Genomic DNA, 17,097 nt, shown 5'->3' with positions numbered 1-17,097 from the left:
GATATTGTGAATACAGCACAGAATAGACCTATAGTGACCTTCAGAAAAAACAAGACGATCGCTGATTTATTGAAGGGTCAGAAGTTGAATAGAGAAGCACATCCCAAGGAGACTTGGTTGTCTGGTATAGCCCCGAAAGGGAATAAGAAGTGCGGTTTCTGTCCTCAATGCCCTCACAACATTAATGCGATTTCTATTAAATTAGGGAGTTATGTTTTTGAAATAAAACACCTCATCACCTGCCGGAGCACCTTTGTTGTATATTTTTTATTTTGTAGTTGCCAATTCTTTTATATTGGAAAAACCGAGAGACAACTCCGGGCCCGAGTACGTGAGCATATGTACTCGGTTCGAAAAGGAGGCGGATCCCCAAGATTTGTTCAGCATATGCAATCCATACATGGTGGAAATTGCACCACGTTAAAATTTGGAGGTCTTGAAACAATCCCTTGTCACCCTTCTGGAGGAGATAGACGTCGTCTGCTCCTGCGTGCTGAGGCGCGATGGATACTGCGCCTTGACGCACAGGGGCCGTTAGGGTTAAATGATAAACTAGATTTTTCCCCTTTTTTATAAATTTCTCTTTATTCAGGGCAGTTCTAGGTCTATTAGTATTGATGTACTTACCTAACTTGCTTTTTGCTTCCTTATGTGGCTTTTCGGTCCGTTCACTTCTGAATGTAACACGGGGTGAGAGTTCACCTGGAATCATGTGACTCACCAGCTGCACCTTTATAATTCGCACAGCGCGATGACGTTAACGAGGCCGGATGAAGCGCATTCCTATGCGTGAAACCGCCGGCAGTCGCCTCTGAGCGCTCCACAACCCATGCCCTCCGTGTTCGAGTCGTGACCCGAGATGGGAGCAGGATTACCTGGACTGAAGCGGTGAGTGCAGGACACCTTTTTTCTTCATTTACTACTATTTGGTGACTACGGTCTTTATTGTCCTAGCACCTCCGTTGCCAGGGTGGATTTCCAGTCTAGCGGGACGCCGTCTCCATCTCGTGGTCTTAGGAGGCCTAAGGTATCGGTGCCACTGTTGTTTCTTGTTTACTTTTAGATTTGTAAATTACTTCTATTAAAAAATCTTAATCCTTCCAATAGTTATTAGCTTCTGAAGTTGAGTTGCTGTTTTCTGTCTAACTGCTTTCTGATGACTCACGTCCCGGGAGCTGTCCAACTCCTATGGGGATATTCTCCCATCATGCAAGGGATATTCTCCCATCATGCACAGCTCCCGTGACTTGACATCATCATTGAGCAGTTAGACAGAAAACTTCAGAAGCTAATAACTATTGGAAGGATTAAGATTTTTTAATAGAAGTAATTTACAAATCTGTTTAACTTTCCGGAGCCAGTTGATATATAACAAAACGTTTTTGCCTGGAATACCCCTTTAATAATTTGTTGGCTCCCAGCAGATTTTCTGAAAATTCAGTATCATATAATACTTAAATTTCTAAACCCTTATGTTTTCCTTGTAGAAAAAACCGCTGCCTTTGTTGCCAGTGGATTGTTCAAACTGACACTTTTTCTTCTTATTCCACACAACAAATATTCAAATTAAAAGATTCATTAAGTAGTAATACTACATTTGCCATCTATTTACTCACATGTGGTTGCGGCCGCCAATATGTCGGCCGGACAATACAAACAGTACGCTCCAGGATGAACAAGCTCCCACAGATATGTGGTCATTTCCCACAATTTTATAGATTTCTCTGTATGCAAAGCCCTATTTTTCTTTGTTGTTACCATTCTAGCAGCATTCACATTTTTGCGTTTTTTAGTTGCAGTATTGAACGCCGCAGATGAATGCCATAGATGCTGCAGATTTATATGTGAATGTCGCAGATGCCGCACATTTATATATTCCTCTGTATGCAAAGTTTGATTTTTCTATGTTGCTAACATTCCAAGAGTATTCACATGTTGCGTTTTCTAGTTGCGGTATTGAATGCCGCTTTTTTTCATTTTTTTGCATATATTTTTTGTATTTTATTGTAGTCAATGAATTGTTTCCTTTGTTGCTCGTAGGACAGTGCAGTCCTTTATTACAATTTGCTATATAAATTATTTGGTAATTCTTTTTAGTTTCTCCTTAGTTGGTACATATACAGCATATTTGGGGTTCCCATGCCCCTCTATGTTTTTTTTCTATACCACACACTCTGGAGAAACAATTCTCTGAGTGGTGTAATCCTTTGAACCATGTGTGGTGTGCATTCACACCGTATGCGGTATCCAAAGGTTTATTGTGGATTTATTGTTTCATTACTGCGATATTCCTATTTTTGTATTTATGTTAATTGCATGACTTTTCATATTTATATATATTTTTATACTTATATTTATATGTGTATTTTTGTGCAACAACATTTAAAAGTATAGAAATGGTTAATTGCTGGGGGTATATATACTGTCATGCCTGATGAAGATGCGCATGCGCAGCGAAACGCGTTGCATTTAATAATTGCAGGGACTAACTCCTGAATTTACGATCATCCTTTCCTGGTTTTAAAAATCGTAAGCCTTTCAATTTTGCACCTAAAAATCCATATGAGGGCTTATTTTTTGCGCCACCAATTCTACTAATGACATCAGTCATTTTACCCAAAAATGTACGGCGAAAGGGAAAAAAAACCATTGTGCGAAAAAATTGAAGAAAAAACACAATTTTGTAAATTTTGGGGGCTTCTGTTTCTACGCTGTAAATTTTTCAGTAAAAATTACACTTTATCTTTATTCTGTAGGTCCATACGATTAAAATGATACCCTACTTATATAGGTTGGATTTTGTTGTACTTTTGGAAAAAATCATACCTACATGCAGGAAAATTAATACAATTAAAATTGACCCCTATAACTTTTTTATTTTTCCGCGTACAGGGTGGTGTGATCTGAAGTTTTAAACGGTACAATTTTTGTTTTGATCGGACTTTTTGATCGCATTTTATTCCTTTTTTTATGGTATGAAAAGTGACCAAAAATACGCTATTTTGGACTTTTGAATTTTTTCGCGCGTACACCAATGACCATGCGGTTTAACCTGTTAAGGACCAAGGGCGTACAGGTACGCCTTTGCTCCCTGGTACTTAAGGATAGGGGTGACTGCTGATAACGATCAGCAGGCACCCCGTTCAAATGCCCATGGGAGGTCATCAGACCCCTCATGGCGGGGATCGGCGCTAATCACAAGTGAATTCACACTTGCGATTTGCGCAATTCCGGGTTATTACGGGTCTATGGTGACCCGGAAAATAAGGGGGATCGCGGTTGTCCAAGACACCCACGATCCCCCTGAAGGGATAGGAGTGAGGTGGCAGGGGTGCTACCCCTCCTATCCCTGCTATTGGGCGTTTAGAAGCGACGTCCAATAGCAGATCGGGGCGGGAGGGTTAACTTTCATTTTCCCCATCTGCCCACCCACAATAGGCGGGGAAGAACAGGGAAAAGGAAGGGGACCAGCGACGAAGTCCACTTACCCTGTGGGCAAGGCTGCGGGCGACGATCAGTGTCAGAGATCGGCGAGCGGCATGTCATGCGGCTGGCTCCCTGGATCTGACAGAAGCCGGTAAGTTGCCTATCAACATCCGGAGGGGTACAGTCTGAGAGCACTATACAGTGGTCTCTACACTGTTGTCCTCCAGATGTTGCAAAACTACAAATCCCAGCATGCCCAGATAGCTGTCATGCTCGGATTTGTAGTTTTGCAACAGTTGGAGGGCTACAGTTTGGAGATCACTGTGCTGTGAACTGGGGCCCTCTAGATCTGGCAAAACTACAACTCGCAGCATGCCCACATAGCAGTTTGCTCTCTGGGCATGCTGGGATTTGTAGTTTTGCAACATCTGGAGGGCCACCACTGTGCAGTCGTTTCTAAACTGTAGCCCTCCAGATGTTGCAAAACTTCAAATACCAGCATGCCCAAACAGCAAACAGCTGTCTCGCCATGCTGGGAGTTGTAGTTGTGTACCTCCATTTGTTGCATAACTACATCTCCCAGCATGCACTTCGGCGATTAGTACATGCTGGGAGTTGTAGTTTTGCAACAGCTGGAGGCACACTGGTTGGAAAATACTGAGTTAGGTAACAGAACCTAACTGAAGGTTTTCCAACCAGCTGTTGCAAAAGTACAACTCCTAGCATGCACGGTCTGTCAGTACATGCTGGGAGTTGTAGTTTTGAAACAGCTGGAGGCACGCTGGTTGTGAAACACCAAGTTTGGTAACAGTTTGCCCCCCCCCCCCCATGTGAATGTACAGGGTACATTAACACGGGAAGGTTGGTTTACTGTAAGTTTCCTGCTTCAAGTATGGGCTGCGGCAAATTTTTCGCCGCAGCACCAACTCCTAGCGTTAAGCTCACTGTAAACCTCCGCCAGGGGGAATGTACCCTAAAAACACTACACTACACTAACACTGGTTTGTAACTGGATTGAACACTGGCTCATGGATCGTACCCAGAGAGTGGTGGTCAATAATTCGTACTCTGATTGCTCCACGGTTATTAGTGGTGTACCCCAAGGTTCTGTACTGGGCCCGCTGTTGTTTAATTTATTTATCAATGATATAGAGGATGGTATTAACAGCTCTGTTTCTATCTTTGCAGATGACACCAAGCTTTGTAGCACAGTACAGTCTATAAAGGATGTGCATAAGTTACAAGATGACTTGGATAGACTAAGTTTCTGGGCATCCACTTGGCAAATGAGGTTCAATGTGGATAAATGTAAAGTTATGCATCTGGATACTAATAACATGCATGCGTCATATGTCTTATGGGGGATTAAACTGGCAGAGTCACTGATAGAGAAGGATCTGGGTGTACTTGTAGATCACAGACTTCAGAATAGCATGCAATGTCAGGCTGCTGCTTCCAAAGCCAGCAGGATATTGTCATGTATCAAAAAAGGTATGCACTCAAGGGACAGGGACATAATACTCCCCCTTTATAAAGCATTGGTACGGCCTCACCTGGAATATACTGTTCAGTTTTGGTCGCCTGTCCATAAAAGGGACACTGCGGAGCTGGAAAGGGTGCAGAGACGTGCGACTAAACTAATATGGGGCATGGAACATTTTAGCTACGAGAAGCGATTAAAGGAGTTACAATTGTTTAGTCTTGAGAAGAGACGTTTAAGGGGGCATATGATAAATGTATATAAGTATATTAATAGCCCATACTAAAAATATGGAGAAAAACTGTTCCAGGTTAAACCCCCCCAAAGGACGAGGGGGCACTCCCTCCGCCTGGAGAAGAAAAGGTTTAGTCTAAAGGGGCGACACGCCTTCTTTACCATAAGAACTGTGAATTTGTGGAACAGTTTACCTCAGGAACTGGTCACAGCAGGAACAATTAATAGCTTTAAAATAGGGTTAGATAAATTCCTGGAACAAAATAACATTAATGCTTATGCAGAATTATAAAACTACATCCCTTCCCCTTATCCCCTTACACCCTTCCCTCCAATTCCCTGGTTGGACTTGATGGACATATGTCTTTTTTCAACCATACTAACTATGTAACTATGTAACACATAATAAAGGGTAAAACACTACATATACACCCCTTACACTGTCCCCCAATAAAAATGAAAAACGTATTGTACAGCAGTGTTTCCAAAACGAGCCTCCAGCTGTTGCAAAACAACAACTCCCAGCATTTCCAGACAGCCACTGACTGTCCAGGCATGCTTGGAGTTTAGCAACAGCTGGAGGCACCCTGTTTGGGAATCACTGGCGTAGAATACCCCTATGTCCACCCCTATGCAATCCCTAATTTAGTCCTCAAATGCGCATGGCGCTCTCTCACTTCGGGGCCCTGTCGTATTTCAAGGAAACAGTTTAGTGCCACATATGGGGTGTTTCCGTTATTTGGGGGGCTTTTTCTCCTTTTACCCCTTATGAAAAGGAAAAGTTGGGGTCTACACCAGCCTGTTAGTGTAAAAAAATTAAAATTTTTACACTAACATGCTGATGTTGCCCCTTACTTATTTTCAAAAGCGGTAAAAGCAAAAAAAGACCCCCATAATTTGTAACGCAATTTCTCCTGAGTACAGAAATACCCCATATGTGGGCGTAAAATGCTCTGCGGACTCACAACAAGGCTCAGGAGTGAGAGCGCACTATGTACATTTGAGGCCTAAATTGGTGATTTGCACAGGGGTGGCTGATTTTACAGCGCTTCTGACATAAACGCAAAAAAATGACTATCCACATGTGACCCCATTTTGGAAACTACACCCCTCATGGAACGTAACAAGGGGTATAGTGAGCCTTAACACCCCACAGGTGTTTGAAGAATTTTCATTAAAGTTGGATGGGAAAATGAAAACAAAATTTTTTTTCACTAAAATGCTGGTGTTACCCTAAATTTTTATTGTCACAAGGGAAAATAGGGAAAAAGCCCCCCAAAATTTGTAACCCCATTTCTTCTGAGTAAGAAAATACCCCATATGTGGATGTAAAGTGCTCTGTGGGTGCACTACAATGCTCAGAAGAGAGGGAGCGCCATTGGGATTTTGGAGAGAGAATATGTCTGAAATTGAAGGCCATGTGTGTTTACAAAGCCCCCATAGTGCCAAAACAATGGACCCCCCCACATGTGACCCCATTTTGGAAACTACTCCCCTCATGTAATGTAATAAGGGGTACAGTGAGCATTTGCGCCCCACAGGTGTCTGACAGATTTTTGGAACAGATTTTGGAATAAATTTTTCATTTGCACAGCCCACTATTCCAAAGATCTGTCAAACGCCAGTGGGGTATAAATACTCACTGCACCCCTTATTAAATTCTGTGAGGGGTGTAGTTACCAAAATGGGGTCACATGTGGGGGGAGGGGTCCAGTGTTCTGGCACTACGGGGGGCTTTGTAAACACACATGGCCCCATTACTCCCATTCCAAACAAATTCACTCCCTGAAAGCTCAATGGCACTCCTTCTCTTCTGAGCATTGTAGTGCGCCAACAGAGCACTTGACGTCCACAAATGGGGTATTTCCATACCCAGAAGAAATCGTGTTACAAATTTTAGGGAAAAGCAGCATTTTAGTGAAAAAAAAAAATCATTTACACATCCAACTTTAACGAAAATTCGTCAAACACCTGTGGGGTGTTAAGGCTCACTGTGCCCCTTGTTACATTTCTTGAGGGGTGTAGTTTCCAAAATAGTATGCCATGTGAGTTTTTTTTTTGCTGTCCTGCCACCATAGGGGCTTCCTAAATGGGACATGCCCCCCAAAAACCATTTCAGAAAAATTTGCTTTCCAAAAGCCAAATGTGACTCCTCTTCTGAGCATTGTAGTGCGCCCGCAGTGCACTTGACGTCCACACATGGGGTATTTCCATACTCAGAAGAGATGAGGTTACAAATTTTGGGGGGATTTTGTCCTATTATCCCTTGTAAAAAATTTTACATTTGAGGGAAAACCAGCATTTTAGTGAAAAAAAATATATAAAATCATTTACACATTCAACTTTAACGAATAGTTGTCAAACACCTGTGGGGTGTTACGTTCCTTGAGGGGCTTCCACCATAGGGGCTTCCTAAATGTGACATGCCCCCCAAAAACCATTTCAGAAAAACTCACTCTCCAAAATTCCAGTGTTGCTCCTTCCCTTCTGAGTCCTCTACTGCGCCCGTCGAACACTTTACATACACATATGAGGTATTTCCTTACTCGAGAGAAATTGGATTACAAATTTTAGGAAGATTTCTCTCCTTTTACCCCTTGTAAAAATTCAAAAGCTGGGTTTACAAGAACATGGGAGTGTAAAAAATGAAGATTTTGAATTTTCTCCTTCACATAGCTGCTATTCCTGTGAAACACCTAAAGGGTTAACACACTTACTGAATGTCATTTTGAATACTTTGAGGGGTGCAGTTTTTATAATGGGGTCATTTATTGGGTATTTCTAATATGAAGGCCCTTCAAATCCACTTCAAAACTGAACTGGTCCCTGAAAAATTCAGATTTTGATAATTTTGTGAAAAATTGGAAAATTGCTGCTGTACTTTGAAGCCCTCTGATGTCTTCCAAAAGTAAAAACATGTCAACTTTATGATGTAATCATAAAGTAGACATATTTTATAGGTGAATCAATATAGAATTTATTTGGAATGTCTATTTTCCTGATAAGCAGAGAGCTTCAAAGTTATAAAAATGCAAAATTTTCACTTTTTTCATAAATTTTTTAAATTTTTCATCAAGAAATGATGCAAGTATCGCTGAAATGTTACCATTAACATAAAGTAGAATATGTCATGAAAAAACAATCTCGGAATCAGAATGAAAAGTAAAAGCATCCCAGAGTTATTAATGGTTAAAGTGACAATGGTGACAATGGTCAGATGTGCAAAAAACGCTCTTGTCCTTAAAGGGGTACTCCGCCCCTAGACATATTATCCCCTATCCAAAGGATAGGGGATAAGATGTCAGATCACCGCGGTCCCGCTGCTGGGGAGCCCCGGGATCGCCGATGCGGCACTTCGCTATCATTGCTGCACAGAGCGAGTTCACTCTGTGCGTAATGACGGGTTGGATACAGGGGACGGAGCAGCGTGACGTCACGGCCCGTCCCCTTAATGCAAGTCTATGGTAGGGGGTGTGACGATCGCCACGCCCACTCCCATAGACTTGTATTGAGGGGGGCGGGCCGTGACATCACGAGGGGTGGAGCCATAATGTAACGATGCTCCGGCCCCTGTATTGACCATCATTACGTGCAGAGCGCGGTAATGATAGCGCGGTGCAACAGCGATCCCCGGGGTCCACAGAAGCGGGACTGTGGCGATCTGACATCTTATCCCCTATCCTTTGGATAGGGGATAAGATGTCTAGGGGAGGAGTACCCCTTTAAGGCCAAAATGGGCCTGGTCCTTAACCCCTTAAGGACACATGACGTTCTCATACGTCTCCATTTCCGAGTCCTTAAGGACACATGACGTATGAGAACGTCATGTGTTTTACCGGCCCCCCACAACCATCTGGAGCGGAGCCGGTCCCCGATGCCTGCTGAAATCGTTCAGCAGGCATCGGGGCATATCGCCCAGGGGGGTCATGATGACCCCCCATGTCGTCGATGGCCGCAGATCGCTGGACAATTCAGTCCAGCGATCTGCGGCGGATTCCGGGTCAATCGGGTCTCCAGTGACCCGGTGACCCGGAATTATTGGCTGATCGGGGCCGTCAGAGACGGCCCCGAACAGCCAGAGCCAGCAGGGGTGAGGTGGCACTGGTGCCACCTCACGATCGCCCTGATTCGTCGGCCGGATTACCGGCCGACCAATCAGGGCGCCTGCTGCGGGTGTCACTCCCGCAACCCGCTCCGCCCCTCTTCCAGAGGACGTGAGCGGGTGCGGGACGTGCACCCCGGGTGCTTGGGACCCCGATCCCCGGCGCCCCTGTTGGGATCGGGGCCCCAGGAGCAGCGGCGGCGGCGGAGACGACGAGGGACTGACCTGTGCGGCGAGGATCGTTGGAGGTGAGTGACAGCCTCCTGCTGTTGCTTAGCAACAGCTCCCAGCATGCAAAAAGGGCATGCTGGGAGCTATAGTTATGCAACAGCAGGAGGCAGACCACCACAACTCCCAGCATTCCCTTATGGGCATGCTGGGACTTGTAGTTTTGCAACAGCTGGAGGCACATTCTTTCTATGGAAAAGTGTACCTTCAGCTGTTGTGTAACTACAACTCCCAGCTTGCACAATCAGCTAAAGTGCATGCTGGGAGTTGTAGTGGTGCATCTGGTGGTTGCATAACTACAACATGCCCGTTGGCTGTCGGTGACTGCTGAGAGTTGTAGTTTTGCAACAGCTGAAGGCACACTGTGTTAAGTAGCAAACCAGTGTGTCTCCAGCTGTTGCATAACTACAATCCCTAGCATCCTCAGCCAAAGTAGTATGCCTCCAGCTGTTGCATAACTACAAGACCCAGCATGCCCTTCCGCTGTCCGTACATGCTGGGGGTTGTAGCTTTTGCAACAGCTGAAGGCACACTGGTTGCAAAACACTGAGTTTGTTACCAAACTCGGTGTTTCACAACCAGTGTGCCTCCAGCTGTTGCAAAACTACAACTCCCAGCATGCACTGATAGACCGTACATGCTGGGAGTTGTAGTTTTGCAACAGCTGGATGTCCCCCCCCCCCCCCCAATGTGAATGTACAGGGTACACTCACATGGGCGGAGGATTACAGTAAGTATCGGGCTGCAAGTTTGAGGTGCGGCAAAATTTCTGCCGCAGCTCAAACTGCCAGCGATAAACTACTGTGAACCCCCCGCCCATGCGACTGTACCCTAAAAACACTACACTACACTAACACACAATAAAATAAAAAGTAAAAAACACTACATATATACATACCCCTACACAGCCCCCCTCTCCAATAAAAATGAAAAACGTCTGGTACGCCACTGTTTCCAAAACGGAGCCTCCAGCTGTTGCAAAACAACTACTCCCAGTATTGCCAGATAGCCGTTGACTGTCTAGGCATGCTGGGAGTTTTACAACAGCTGGAGGCACCCTGTTTGGGAATCACTGGCGTAGAATACCCCTATGTCCACCCCTATGCAAGTCCCTAATTTAGGCCTCAAATGCGCATGGAGCTCTCACTTTGGAGCCCTGTCGTATTTCAAGGCATCAGTTTAGGGTCACATATGGGGTATCGCCGTACTCGGGAGAAATTGCCTAACAAATTTTGGGGGGTATTTTCTGCTATTAACCTTTTTAAAAATGTAAAATTTTTGGGAAAACAAGCATTTTAGGTAAAAAAAATATATATTTTTTTACATATGCAAAAGTCGTGAAACACCTGTAGGGTATTAAGGTTCAAACTACCCCTTGTTACGTTACCCGAGGGGTCTAGTTTCCAAAATGGTATGCCATGTGGTTTTTTTTTGCTGTCCTGGCACCATAGGGGCTTCCTAAATGCGGCATGCCCCCAGAGTAAAATTCGCTTTCAAAAAGCCAAATGTGACTCCTTCTCTTCTGAGACCTGTAGTGCGCCAGCAGAGCACTTTTCACCCCCATATGGGGTGTTTTCTGAATCGGGAGAAATTGGGCTTCAAATTTTGGAGGGTATTTTCTGCTATTACCCTTTTTAAAAATGTTAACATTTTGGGAAAACAAGCATTTTAGGTAAAAATTTTTTTTTTTTTTACATATGCAAAAGTCGTGAAACACCTGTAGGGCATTAAGGTTCACATTACCCCTTGTTACGTTCCCTGAGGGGTCTAGTTTCCAAAATGGTATGCCATGTGGTTTTTTTTTGCTGTTCTGGCACCATAGGGGCTTCCTAAATGCGGCATGCCCCCAGAGCAAAATTTCCTTCAAAAAAGCCAAATGTGACTCCTTCTCTTCTGAGACCTGTAGTGCGCCAGCAGAGCACTTTTCACCCCCATGCGAGGTGTTTTCTGTATCGGGAGAAATTGGGCTTCAAATTTTGGGGGGTATTTTCTGCTATTACCCTTTTTAAAAATGTAAAATTTTTGGGAAACCAAGCATTTTAGGTAAAAAATATATATATTTTTTTTACATATGCAAAAGTCGTGAATCACCTGTAGGGTATTAAGGTATTAAGGTTGTTACGTTCCCTGAGGGGTCTAGTTTCCAAAATGGTATGCCATGTGTTTTTTTTTTGCTGTCCTGGCACCATAGGGGCTTCCTAAATGCGGCATGCCCCCTAAAAACCATTTGTCGCTCCTTCCCTTCTGAGCCCTCTACTGCGCCCGCCGAACAATTAACATAGACATATGAGGTATGTGCTTACTCGAGAGAAATTGGGTTTCAAATACAAGTAAAAATTTTCTCCTTTTTACCCCTTGCAAAAATTCAAAAATTGGGTCTACAAGAACATGCGAGTGTAAAAAATGAAGATTTTGAATTTTCTCCTTCACTTTGCTGCTATTCCTGTGAAACACCTAAAGGGTTAAAACACTTATTGAATGTCATTTTGAATACTTTGGGGGGTGCAGTTTTTATAATGGGGTCTTTTATGGGGTATTTCTAATATGAAGACCCATCAAATCCACTTCAAACCTGAACTGGTCCCTGAAAAATAGCGAGTTTGAAAATTTTGTGAAAAATCGGAAAATTGCTGCTGAACTTTGAAGCCCTCTGGTGTCTTCCAAAAGTAAAAACTCATAAATTTTATGATGCAAACATAAAGTAGACATATTGTATATGTGAACCCAAAAAATATATATTTGGAATATCCATTTTCCTTACAAGCAGAGAGCTTCAAAGTTAGAAAAATGCAAAATTTTCATGTTTTTTCATCAAATTTTGGGATTTTTCACCAAGAAAGGATGCAAGTTACCATAAAATTTTACCACTAAGTTAAAGTAGAATATGTCACGAAAAAACAATCTCGGAATCAGAATGATAACTAAAAGCATTCCAGAGTTATTAATGTTTAAAGTGATAGTGGTCAGAATTGCAAAAAACGCTCCGGTCCTTAAGGTGTAAAATGGCCTGGTCCTTAAGGGGTTAAGGGGTTAATAATGAAAATGATTTACCACCAGTCAGGGGTCACACAATTTCCCCTCATCAATAGTCAATAGAATGATGCCGCATCAACTTTGTATAAAAGAGTGATTTTCACAAAGTATATATCTCATATGTGGTTTTATATATATATATATATATATATATATATATATATATATAAATATATATATCTCAGCTATGCACAGATAATCAGAGGTAGAGATGGAGCGGTCTCACCAATTTTTTATGTCCCCTCTCACGCTTTCCCTCCTTCCCAGCCTTCAGCGACTTCAGTGTCTGCCGGCGTGGGTCTTTTTCACCGCGTATAGTGGAAAGTCTACCCTGGATCAAATGGCACCCTCTAAAACACGAACCTCCCGACACAGACGGCAGCAACCCTGGCACACGCTAACAACTCGCTTTCTCAGGCGATGCTCCAGGTATGCTGAATGTCTGTGGAGGAAAACTAAGGCTTATTCAGACTATCTGCTCTATAAATTCATGCTTAAATACTATTACTCCGCTCTTCATCTCGCCAAACAAACATATTTTACCTCCCTCATCTCTTCTCTGTCTAACAACCCAAAACGCCTTTTTGACACGTTCAACTCTCCCCTTTAGCCTAAAGTACAGATCCCAATCACTGATCTCTGTGCTGAAGACCTGGCCAAATACTTCAAAACTAAAATCACTGACATTTGTGATGAAATCCTCTCCCAGTCCCATAAAAGTTCTGATCCATTTCCCAGCCATGTCCCCTCTTCATCACTCTCAGTTTTTGAGCCTGTAACGGAGGATGAGGTTTCCAGGCTCTTCTCCTCCGCGCGCCCCTCTACCTGCTCTAGTGACCCCATGCCTTCACACCTCATCCAGTCTCTCTCTCCAGCTATCAGCTGTCACCTAACTAAAATCTTTAACCTCTCCCTCTCTTCTGGGGTCTTTCCCTCCTCCTTCAAACACTCTATCATAACCCCACTATTGAAAAAACCATCTCTGGACCCCTCCTGTGCAGCCAACTATCGACCCGTCTCAAATCTCCCCTTTATCTCCAAACTCCTGGAACACTTGGTCTACTCCCGCCTTATCCGCTATCTCTCCGTGAATTCTCTCCTTGACCCCTTACAGTCTGGTTTCCGCTCCCTTCACTCCACAGAAACGGCCCTAACCAAAGTCACTAACGATCTTCTGACGGCCAAATCAAATGGCAATTTCTCTTTACTGATTCTCTTGGACCTGTCTGCGGCTTTTGACACTGTGGATCACCAACTCCTCCTCAGTAGTCTCCGCTCCATCGGTCTCAAGGACTATGCTCTCGCCTGGTTTTCCTCCTATCTCTCTGGTAGCTCCTTTAGCGTCTCGTTTTCTGGCTCTACTTCTTCTCCTCTTCCCCTTGCTGTCGGGGTTCCCCAGGGATCGGTCCTGGGTCCTCTACTCTTTTCACTCTACACATCCCCCATTGGGAAAACAATCAGTAGATTTGGTTTCCAGTACCACCTCATCAGACACCCAACTCTATACCTCTTCCTCCAACATCCCCCCTGCACTCCTACAGAATACCAGTGACTGTCTCGCTGCTGTCTCAGACATCATGTCCTCTTTATATCTGAAACTAAATCTTTCTAAAACAGAACTTCTTGTATTTTTCTCCATGAACTGATACTGTACCTAACCCTGACATTTTCATCTCGGTATGTGGTGCTGTTGGGTCTATAATATTCTGATATATTGATCGCTATATCTATACTCATATGCCTTTGCTGTATGCTAATGCAATATTGTAGAAGAATTTTTGTTTTTTCATAAACCTTAGATCAATGCCAGACAGCCCAAAATGCTAAATACAAAACATTTCATCTTATCGCTTTGCCCTCTTCACTAAGACTAGAACCTTGGGATGTAGACACTGAATACAGAACATCTAAACATTGGACTTCGTGGAAAGATGAAGAAATTTCAAGACTTATGCCACAAATGACTAATCGACATATGGAATGACGCATAGTTTATCCTTCAACCCTATACTCAGACTATTATCTGCTCGTGACTCTGAACAGAGGCCCTGAGATGGCACCATTCTGGATTAGGAAAGACACAACATCGGATGAGCAGAGAACTTTTTCCAACAAATTAATGGACACTAGATATGCAAGAATTTTACGGACGCAATAGTTGAACAACCAATCAGAACGTAATATGCTAATTGGGATGTCTTAATTTGTTAAAACCAACTGTTTCTTCCTGAATAAAGTAGTACTCTTTTGGGAGCACCAGAGCTTCCAGCCAAGAAAGAGTGTATACCAACATATCCAGTGTGGTGTATATCTTTTTGTGTCGACACTTGGCAAAGTGTATAGCAGCTCAGTCAATCACATTTGGAAAGCCCCCACTCGACCCATCCTTAACAGTTGGTGGCAGCACAGGACGGCGGAACCACGCTCGCTGGAAGATACGAATCCAGTGGAGCGATACTTTGAGCCACCCGAGGCAGCCCATTGCTACCCAAACTAGGGGAGTGATCATCCCCACAAAAACAGGGTAAGTCTGCTGATTTTATGAATCTGTAGTCTTGCTTGTGTTTTTTTTTTTTTTTGTGGTTTTGTGTGGTCTGGATGGCCCAGGTCGACCCTCTGGATTTAACTCTTAGCGACAGAGGTGTTGTTCTCTTGTTCTCTGGTTTTTAGTCGCTTGTGATTGACTGCCGCTTTAAATAGGTTGAGAAGGCAAAAGCAGAAATTTTTCCTTTGCCACAAGTTTGCAGGCTTATAAAAACAAATTGTTTTTCTCTATTCCTTGAGCTGTAAAATCCTTTATCTGAGAAGCAGATAAGGTATGCTGTAACAAGGTTTTCATAATGTAAACAGGAAAATTATTTAACTGTGAGAAAGATTCATTGGGATTTTTGAGTCTGAAAAATCCAGTTTTTTTTCTTTCCTGATAGTCCGGATTTAATTACATTTTTGACTTTTTAAATTTTGTGGATTTGGGCTAAGGCAGATAAGTAACATAGATTTTTAAATTCTAGGTTCTCTAATATCTTTTTTGTATGTAGGCGCAATATCTTCAAAATCTTTTGTGGATGTCAGACAAGCTGATAACTTTAGAAATTAATATTGGACCATAAATTTTGCTGGTTTAGAGAACGACATTACTAAGTATCTTTGTCGAACGGGAGCAAAGAGTTGCTCTGGTATCTTTTGTATTGGACTGTTAATGCATAAACTGCATTATTAAGTGTCTTTGTCGAACGGGAGCAAGGAGTTGCTCTGGTATCTTTTTTTTTTTAACTAGTAATGCAAAGAGTAGCAGATTACAGTGGCATCATACAAACAGTGGTTGTCACGTTGACACCCTTCTTTTTGTTTGGTGTTTAGTATCATTTGTTTAGCCAATCCACTGCAAATTTTTTGAGCATAGGGTAATTTGCAATCCTCTGTCTACCTGGGACTGAAAAAAAAAAAAAAAAGACCTTTTACAATTGTTCAGTTCTTGCATTGATTGACTTTTGGAGATAAAGATGAATACTTTGCCGTCTTTGTTCAAAAGTCAGACTGTTTCTGTTCCTGGTTATGTAGAGGCACGTGCAATAGTTATGCACCGTGAAGGAAAGAAGCATCTTGAAAAATTAAGAAACTTATGTCTATATGTGGTATTCATGAGAGGTGTAGATTACACCCAGACTTATGGGCTGATGCCATTAAGCAGCATAAGGGAATATTGGAGGATAATGATTTGTTGGCGGCTGCCCAAGCTTGGTATCGTACAGCATGTTCCATAACAAAAGAAAAATATATAGAGATGGAATGTAGAGATAAGAAGGAGAATATAACTGTATACTGGTATTGCAAAGAGAGAGACCTGCCACCCCCATATAAAGGCGGTGATTCTAACTGTTGGGTGTGTCCCCATTGTGACCAGCAAAACCTGCCCTCATCTGAAAACTGTGTTTTTTGTAGTCAAGCCCGGCCTTTAACTGATTCTCCCTGTACTATCAAAATAGTCCCCACCCAAAATGTCCCTGCCCCACTATATCCCATGTTACCTCCTTCCAGTGGCAGCCATGTTGCTACTCCCCCAGGTGAAGCAAGCAGCCATCTTGAAACACCCAGAAGTATGGATCCTGCTGCTTCCTCTTTCTGTAATGGCAGCCATCTTGAAGGCCCAGGAAGTGAGGCAACACCTACTTCCTCTTCTGTCAGCCATCTTGGTTCACCCAAACTACCTACTCCCTATACTGAGCATACAGCCAATACACCTGAGCAGGCCTTGCCTGGTGCCAGAAGGCCTCCAACCGGAACTTTCTCTAGCAACCTTCCTAATACAGGGGCACTTCACCTCTTTCCAGTTATGACCCAAGATGGATGTTACTATGTACCAAGTCACCGGCCTATATCCACATCAGTCCACACACTCTATCGTTGAACCATCCACCCAAAGGCCTGTTCCCACTTTTTACCCAGTCCGGTCCCCACCTGAGAGCCCCGTATTTGATTCTGTTAATAATCACTGGGTCCCATCGAGGTCTCAGACACCTCTGGCTAATGTAGCAAGTCCTCCAGCCAAAAATGATTCACAGGTGCAGTTCTATTGACCTGCTAATGATCATCA

Source organism: Hyla sarda, chromosome 6, assembly GCF_029499605.1.
Source record: "Hyla sarda isolate aHylSar1 chromosome 6, aHylSar1.hap1, whole genome shotgun sequence".
Taxonomy (NCBI): domain Eukaryota; kingdom Metazoa; phylum Chordata; class Amphibia; order Anura; family Hylidae; genus Hyla; species Hyla sarda.
Note: the sequence above shows the minus strand (reverse complement) of the source record.